The sequence below is a fragment of the Eubalaena glacialis genome, chromosome 6 (assembly GCF_028564815.1).
Source record: "Eubalaena glacialis isolate mEubGla1 chromosome 6, mEubGla1.1.hap2.+ XY, whole genome shotgun sequence".
NCBI classification, from domain to species: Eukaryota; Metazoa; Chordata; class Mammalia; order Artiodactyla; family Balaenidae; genus Eubalaena; species Eubalaena glacialis.
Genome location: NC_083721.1, coordinates 23,178,884 through 23,187,078, shown reverse-complemented (window position 1 = coordinate 23,187,078; position 8,195 = coordinate 23,178,884). Strand labels below are relative to the sequence as shown.

The following is an 8,195-nucleotide window of genomic DNA, read 5'->3' as shown; positions in this document are numbered from 1 at the left end:
TCAGTCCAGTGAAACTGACTTTAAACTTCTGGCCTCCAGAACTGTAAGATAATAAATTTGTATTGCATTAAGCCATGAAGTTCGTGGTAATTTGTTATACCATGACATAAGAAATTGTATAAAAACTGCATGCTGTATAACAGTTGACCACAGTGAACTTTGTCCTTGAGGGCCATATTATATTTAGAGAATGAATTTTTATTTTGGTTTTAAAGGGTTTTTCTTGTTTGTTACCATACTTTTTCAGACAATACTCAGGTAAAATTTTGATAAAGAATTCTCATACATACTCAAGATAACTATCCTGTATATAGAATAATCCTACATTGAAGAAATAACCAAAATAAATGTTATTGCACACAGACAATGCATCTGTGATTCTGACGCAAAAAATTTAGGTGATATTCCTCTTCATCTCATCTCTTTGATTCTTGTGCATGATTTGTGTCTAGATGTTTCTAGAACTCCATGGGGGATTCCAGAAACATGTGTTTTTCTAAAGCACCACAATAAGTCTACATTCTATAGAATTTTTAAAAATCACAAGCTTACATTTTTCTAGTACTTTTCATGGAATCCATAATTCATAAAGAAATTATATGTTACAAGGAGCAGAGTTGTTGTTTTTTCATTTTTGCATGATTTTCTTATTTTGTTTTCCCTCAAGAGCTGTGTGGCATATTTTGGACACTCAAACAGGTAAAAAATAGCTTCACAAATTAAAGATTAAAATAAATAGAACTTAAATAATTAGAGAAATTAAATGAGATTTTTAAAAGTTAATTTGTTACACATACAACTTTCAGTATTCGATAGAGTAACCATAAGATCCCTATGGACACTAAAACATTAATTGCTGATAAATCATTTAGTGATAGACTTTACTGCCTTCTCTGAGCTCCAATGTAGATTATGGTAATTCCGATTAAAAATCCTTTTCCATTTAACATTTTATAATGACAAAAATCCTTTATTGGCCCATTTGAGAATTCATTCAGTCTTAGATTTTACCATTGTCTGCCTACTTAGCACAACAATGAAAGGAATGTCAATTATATAATGATAGTGAAATATGAGCCTCATTTTTTAATTTTAAAAGATTGAAGTGGTTAAGAACTATATTCTTACTAAAAGTGCTTGAGACATAAAGCTGACCAGTAGATGCCATAGACTTCATTGAAAATGTTTCTCTTCCTGATCCCTTAATACACTTCCTTACATGTCTATGCCATTTTTTTCTGCTACTCTGCTCCCATTCCTTATTCTCAGCATATTAATTTATTGACTATCTTTCTGCAGCCATCCAGCTCAAAATGTTTTAGCTCCTTATCCCTTAATTCCTACTGAAACTTCCTTATCTACTAGATTGTCAGTGATCTCTAATGAAAAGATGGGGTTTCTGATCTCATTTGCTCATGTCACAAAGAACACAATCCATTCACCATCCCTTCCCCAATTCTGCACTTTAATTCTTTTTCTCCATCTGTTCTCTTCCCCCATCTCTAAATACGTTCTAGCTTGTCCTATGCTAAAAGTTATTTTTTCATTTAATCCTGACCAACTATTTAAACTCTCTTTTCTTTCTCTGAAAACCTCTTGAAAGTACAGAATATCTTGTCACTTTTGCTAGCTCATCATTCACTCACTACTGAAACTCTTGAAATTTGGTTTATATTTGGATCAGTTCTCATCTCTACAACCACTTCTTATTCCTTGACTGACTCTTCTTCCTGAGTTGTCTTGAAATTCTTCTCTGTTCTATATAGAGCTTAATCTCTGACATTAAATTAAATAATATATGGGTTTAAATAAGATAATATAGGGGTGGGATAGGGAGGGTGGGAGGGAGAGGAGGGAGGAGATATGGGGATATATGTATACGTATTAGCTGATTCACTTTGTTATACAGCAGAAACTAACACAACAATGTAATGTAAAGCAATTATACTCCAATAAAGATGTTAAAAAAAATAAGATAATATATGTGACAATAACTCCAGCTACAAACTACAACCTAAATATAAGAATGAATTATTATAGTACGTATTATAATTGTAATAACAATTATTATTATTAATAATGTTATTATTTCTACTTTCTTGGTTTAAATAACCCTACAGTAGCTGAATTACAAATTTCTATTCTGATTTCTGGGCTAGCACTTAGTCCCACGTATTACTTTTTATTTCAGACGTATTTCCATTTGTATAGCATACCGTTTGACAACTCAAACGTAGCATATGTAAAACTTTTACCCATCTCCCCCATTTCTGGGGGGAAAAATATGAAACAGCATTTGCTTTTTCTGCCTTCCTCATTTCTACTAATAGAAATCCTCCCAGACACAAAACTGAAATGTGGACATTTTTTTGGACTTAAAAGCAAGAACTCTGGATCCAAACTTCATGAGTTTGAATCCTGGCTTTGCTAGTTATCAGTTTTGTGACCTTGAGAAGTGTATTTATTCTTTTTGTACCTTAGTTTCTTCATCTCAAAAGTGTGAATAGTAACTTATCTCATGTGGTTGCTCTGTGGATTAAATGTACTAAAATACATAATACTTAGGAAAGTGGATAGCACACAGTAAGCATTATATATGAGTTTATTGTTATTATAATACCTTTTCTCCCTTAATTTCATCAGTCATAATTCTAATAATTTTATTAGTAGGATTTATGTTCTTACAAAAATAAAACTGAATTTAAATTCATAAATTTGAATCTATTCCCAATTCCAACTCTTTCTCAATTTTCTGGCAAATCATTTAAATTTAAAGAAAGTTAGTTTTATTCTGTATGTTTCAAACAAAATGTTTTATGTTATAATGTGTAGGCATTTCAACATTATAACTTGCATTTATCTCTTTTTAAAATAAATTGTTCTGAATCTATTTTTAAGGCTTATTACCTCATGACTTAGAACAAGAAACTGTGTAGTAATACTGCCTAGTTTGGGGCCTTAACTCCATCACTCAAGATTAAGTGACTTCAGGTGAATTATTTTATTAACCTGTGCTTCAGTTCTCCCTTCTACAAAATGGTGCCAGTAGCGGTATCTCTCTTGTAGGGTTGTCTGAAAGATTGATGAGTTAGTCAAACACAACAGTGTCAGGCACATAGTAAATGTGCAATGCAATTCTTCTTATTATTAACACACTTCCATGTTCCTTCTTCTAATCCATTTTCAGTATATGCTAGAAATAGAGGTTCCTTAAATCAATAAATGTGCCTGACAGAAATGAAAACAGGTCAAGATGAAATTTCTACTTTAAATTTTTTCTTTATTCATCAATTGAAGATCACCTATATCATTTGATTTTATATTTTAATACATATAACACTTTCAGTGACTTTTGCAGTAAAATCAGGGTTGACTTAAAAAAAATAAATCAAATGTATGCATTTAATTTTTAAAGGCAATTCCATTTTGATGACTGCACTCAACATTTTCAATGTTTTTAAAATCCTTCTTTTAAAAGGGAATGTGAAACTTGGAAATAATGTAGAAAACTCTCATAATAAATAATTATTTTTAATATAAATATAACATCAATTCCTTCAAGCCAACTGAAACTATTATAACATCATTTCACAGCAACCCAGTCATTTACTGCTGTAGCAGAATTTTTTATGTGTTTAAGGAGGAATATTACGTGAGTTATTGATAGTTCAGTATGTTAGAAGTATATGATCGGTTTGACCTAAAAGATAAAAAGGTCACATTTAAATTGCAAAATTATTTTAATAAATCGTTCAACTTTTAATTGATTTCTAAACTTCCCTCTAAGTCATGCTGTTTTTTTCTTATTTTATAACACATGTTGTGTGTGATTTAAATTTTATCTCATTTATCCTGTATCAGTTAGAACACAAAAAAAGTCTATTGTTTAGGTCATCCTGCATCATTCTCACACAGAGTAATGAGAGAATTAAATTAATCTAATTATTTTCTAATCTTTGTTTCATATAAAACTTCTAATTTTTATCTTATTAAATCCAAAAGTCTTCCCAGTATGACTACTAGCAATTATTTTCTCTGACTGGAGTAGTTCAAAAATTTTACATATACTTTTACTTTTTCCTCTTCCCTTGAATTTGTTTTCTCCCACACTCAAAAATTTGAAAGAAAAAAAAATTTTTTTAATTGGAGGAGAACTTGAAAAAGAAAATCAAAGCCTGCTTTTATTGATGCACCGATAGACTGACCCGAGATTTGGAAGGGGTGTTTTGTCAATACAATACTCATCATCAAAGCAAACTGAAAAGACAAAGGTGTCTGAAATGGCTTTCCACTGACATGATGCCTTAATTAGTCAAGGAAGCGGACTGCTCACTAACCACCTTCTCATTTCATGCTTTTTACAAACTCCTCTCCTTTCTTGATGGAGGCTTTCAGCTCAGAAATGGCCTCGGCAATCATCTTCTCTTCAAACGGGGGAGATTTTGCCGATGCCTAGATTCTTCTCGATGCCCTTTTCCCCCAGCATCGACGGTGTGGAGGAATACGGACGGTCTGTTTCTTGGGACCTGACGAAGGAACATTCGACAACTTCCTTTCAGTTCATCGCATCCACGAGGGAGGAGACAAATCGGCGGGCTCCGGCACACGCCGTGGACAGGGTAGCAGGGTCTGCTCGGCCTTAGCCTTGACCACCTCCGTGCCGGCCTCCTGGATCCACCCGGTGAGGGTAGTCAGCAGGTCCTGGAGAAAGTCCACTGAGATCAGGGGGCTGATCCTCCCAGCATGGCCGCCAGTGACAAGAACGTTGACTCGAGCCGGTCCACACCCTTCAGTTCTGCAACAAAAGTGTTGGCTTGGACAATGTCCAGGGTTGTCACCCCAAAGATGTTATTGGGGTTCTAAACTCCATGTTTCTTGAAAACTTCCGCTGTGATTGGGATGGTGGAGTTAACTGGATTTGAAATGACGCAGATCATGGTCTCGGGGCTGTGCGGGCACAGGCAGCAGTCAGGGTGGCCAGGATTGTGGCGTGGGTGTTGAGCAGGTCATCCCGCGTCATGCCTGCTTTTCTTGGGACTCCCGCGGTAATAGCCACCACGTCGCAGCCCTCCGGGCAGTCTGGCAGCTGCTCAGCTCCGAGGTGGCCTTTCACCATCGCTCTGGTCTCAATGTGGCTCCGATCGGCGGCCACTCCGGGTGTATGAGCAATACCGTAGAGGGTCGGGCGGCTCACCAAGGGGCCGCTCTTCAGGAGAAGGGAAAGCGGCTGCCGGATTCCTCCAAGCCCCCAGCACGGCTGCTTTAGCACTGTTTTGCGCCGAGGTGCCGAAGCTGCGGCGGAGAGCGGCGCCCGCAGGCTGGGCGGTGGCACACGGGGCGCGGACCAGCGCGGGAAGGAGCCGGCGAGGGACAAAAGAAGAAAGAAAATTCGATACTTCTATTTTTATTTACTACTATATTGCAAAAGGAAAGTCCCTGGTAAGGAAACATGTGACTGAACAAACTTTGTCCCTTGTAATTCTTACCTGTTTTATTGTACCAATGTAGTCCAATAATACTCATGTGTATTTACGGATGCAAAGGTAAGTACAAAGATCAAGGTGGTTCAATAAACCCGTGACGGCTTAGAAAATTAAGTAATTTGGAGGCATATGTTATATTGTTAATGATTATTTAGTTATTACAGAATTTTTAATGTTAAGATTATTAATAGTTTTAATATAACTTTTTCTTAACAAATATCTTCAGCAAGGTAGAAAATATTATTCCAGTTTTTCTGCATTAAAAGTAAAGTCATAATGTGTTCCCAATAAAAGGCACCAATGTTCTTTGGAGAAATGGCTGATTCTATATTTGGGACAAAGTACAAGATAAGCAGGTAATATGTTGTTCTAGGAAGCAAGTGTGTGTTCAAATTCTGATGTGAAAGTGTGAAAAGGACAAGAACCTAGTGAAAAGGTGTTCCCATGGGCCAAATTTAATACAGATTGTGTATTTAAAAAAAAAAAAAAAACACAGAAAGAAAGAAAGAAAAGGATTGAAGGTAATGCATTATAAAAATTCAAATAACAAAAGTTTCCATGGATCCATAATGATGTTTTAACAAAGAAGGAAGGAGGGTAAAGAAAAAGCTCTTCTTTACTTAACAATGAAAGCTAATATGCAGTGAAAGAATGAGATAATTGGAAAGATCACTATCTTGCCACCCTTTGTGCCATAATCATCAATGAAGCTAAAGGACTGGGTAAAATGTTGTTGGAGAACAGGATATTTATAAGATATTTACAGCATCTCAAAGTATCACCCTACAAATTATTGATGACAAAGAGTGAAAGATTTTCTACAATGAAGAAATCTGGTGGACAATACCATATCCAAGTGATTCAACTTAGCACACAAATAACGAGACACAATGACTTTATGTATTGATACCTACATATGTGAAGCAATGAAAATACATGTCACCTCTGTAATGCTTTTTGCAATGAAGCTTCATCTAGTTATAATTATGAGGAAAAATCACACTTATCCAGATTGTGTTATATTCCATATTAGAGACCGATTATACAAGTGGACAATGGTTAGACCTGCAAACTAAAGAATGCCACTTGCCTTCTGTTTCTACAAGGATGAAGTCACTAGCCACTAGAGTCGCTGACCTTTAACACACCCTGAAAGGAGTTCAGGGCAGAGATCAGGAATGAGGCACTCGATGCTCTGGGAAAATCTGGCTGAACAGGCTTTCAGTTAGATATTTTCAGGAGAAAATTTTAGGAACACAATTTCTTGCATCTTCTTATACCTAGGAAAGCAGTAAAATCACTAATGGAGACATTTGCTCCTCATGACTAGCATCAGCCTTCTACTGAGATGTGTAATTGATTGCAAGTACCCCCATCACCAAAATCATATACATACTGACCTCCTTCCCCACCACCTCTTCAGAACAGTCCCTCAGAGCTATCTGAGAGGCTATGTCCCGGGCTACAGTCCTCAGTAAGCTACAAAGAAAACTGAATTCACAGCTCTCACATTGTGCTTTTTTTTTTCAGTTCACAGACCATCTATAAAAGTAGAACTTTCACCCACAATCTGCGACAACGAGCCCAGGAAGTCAAATCATTAACAACAGTATGACTTCCAGCCCAGAAAGTCAACCTACTATCTTTCCACAAGACTTGTAGCATATCAGAACGTTTCTCTAGCAACCAGTCTAGGATAGCTTTTAAATGCCATTTTGGTTGGTCTACAGAGAGAGTCTAATGCCTGGAAATCATTAAAGTGGTGAGATAAAAATCTAAATAGGGTGGTAGAAGCAGAAATTTAAAAGAATCAGGGATGCTTTAGAAAAATGTATTAATAGTTCATATGGAGCTATTGATATTTGTGTCAAAGGAAAGTGGATTTCTAAAAATAGCTTCTGGGATGAAACTACATGGAAGAATATGGTAATATGGAAAGAAACAGGATTCTCCATCTCTACTGTGAAAAATTGACTGATACCACCGTACAAACTTATGTTTATGTTGAAGGAAGAATTTACTAATGGTAATAGTAAGAACAGTATCAAGGAGTAGTTTTATGTATTTATCACTGAAGTTTCTAAAAATTCTTCTTTTTCATTACTTCTTTCTCTATTTCCTTTCCTCCCTCCTTGCCAGCTTTCCTTTCTGCCTTCCCCTCCCTCCTCTCCCTACCTTCATTTTTGTTGTTCCTTGTTTTCTCCCTTTATCCTTTCCTCATTATTTAAAAATTTATGCATTAAAAAATAAATATTCATTAAGCATCTATACTGTGAAAGTTTCTGTTTTCTTTCTGGGTCAGTAGCAGTCTTACGAGTTAGCTTAACACTGGAATTAGATATTTGAGTTTCAGATCATGAAGTCAGCTTGTTCAATCTGATAAACTACCACTTCATTTACATAGGTGATGAAAATATCAACTTCATTATTAAGACAAATTTGAAATGAATGAATGAATGCTTTGGTGCAATAAATAAGCCTACATAATTAAAACTATGACCTAAAGTTTATTACAATCATCTATCAAAAAACAAAGCATGTGTGCATTGTTGTGTGTACGTGTGGATATGTTTGGTGTGTGTGTAGGGTCTCAAAGCCAATTATTGTATTATCAGCCAATTCTTCAGAACTAACAGCTGAGACTTGGACTTAATGGCATTTTGAACTTATTTCTGCCATTTGGGATATGTTTGCCAATGTTAACTCACATGT

The 8,195-nt window shown here is 35.7% G+C and overlaps 1 pseudogene; it reads right to left on the bottom strand.

The window, feature by feature from the left end:
* Positions 1-4,344: 4,344 nt before the first annotated feature.
* LOC133092934 (malate dehydrogenase, mitochondrial-like) lies at positions 4,345-5,523 on the bottom strand (annotated as a pseudogene).
* Between the last annotated feature and the right edge of the window lie 2,672 nt (positions 5,524-8,195).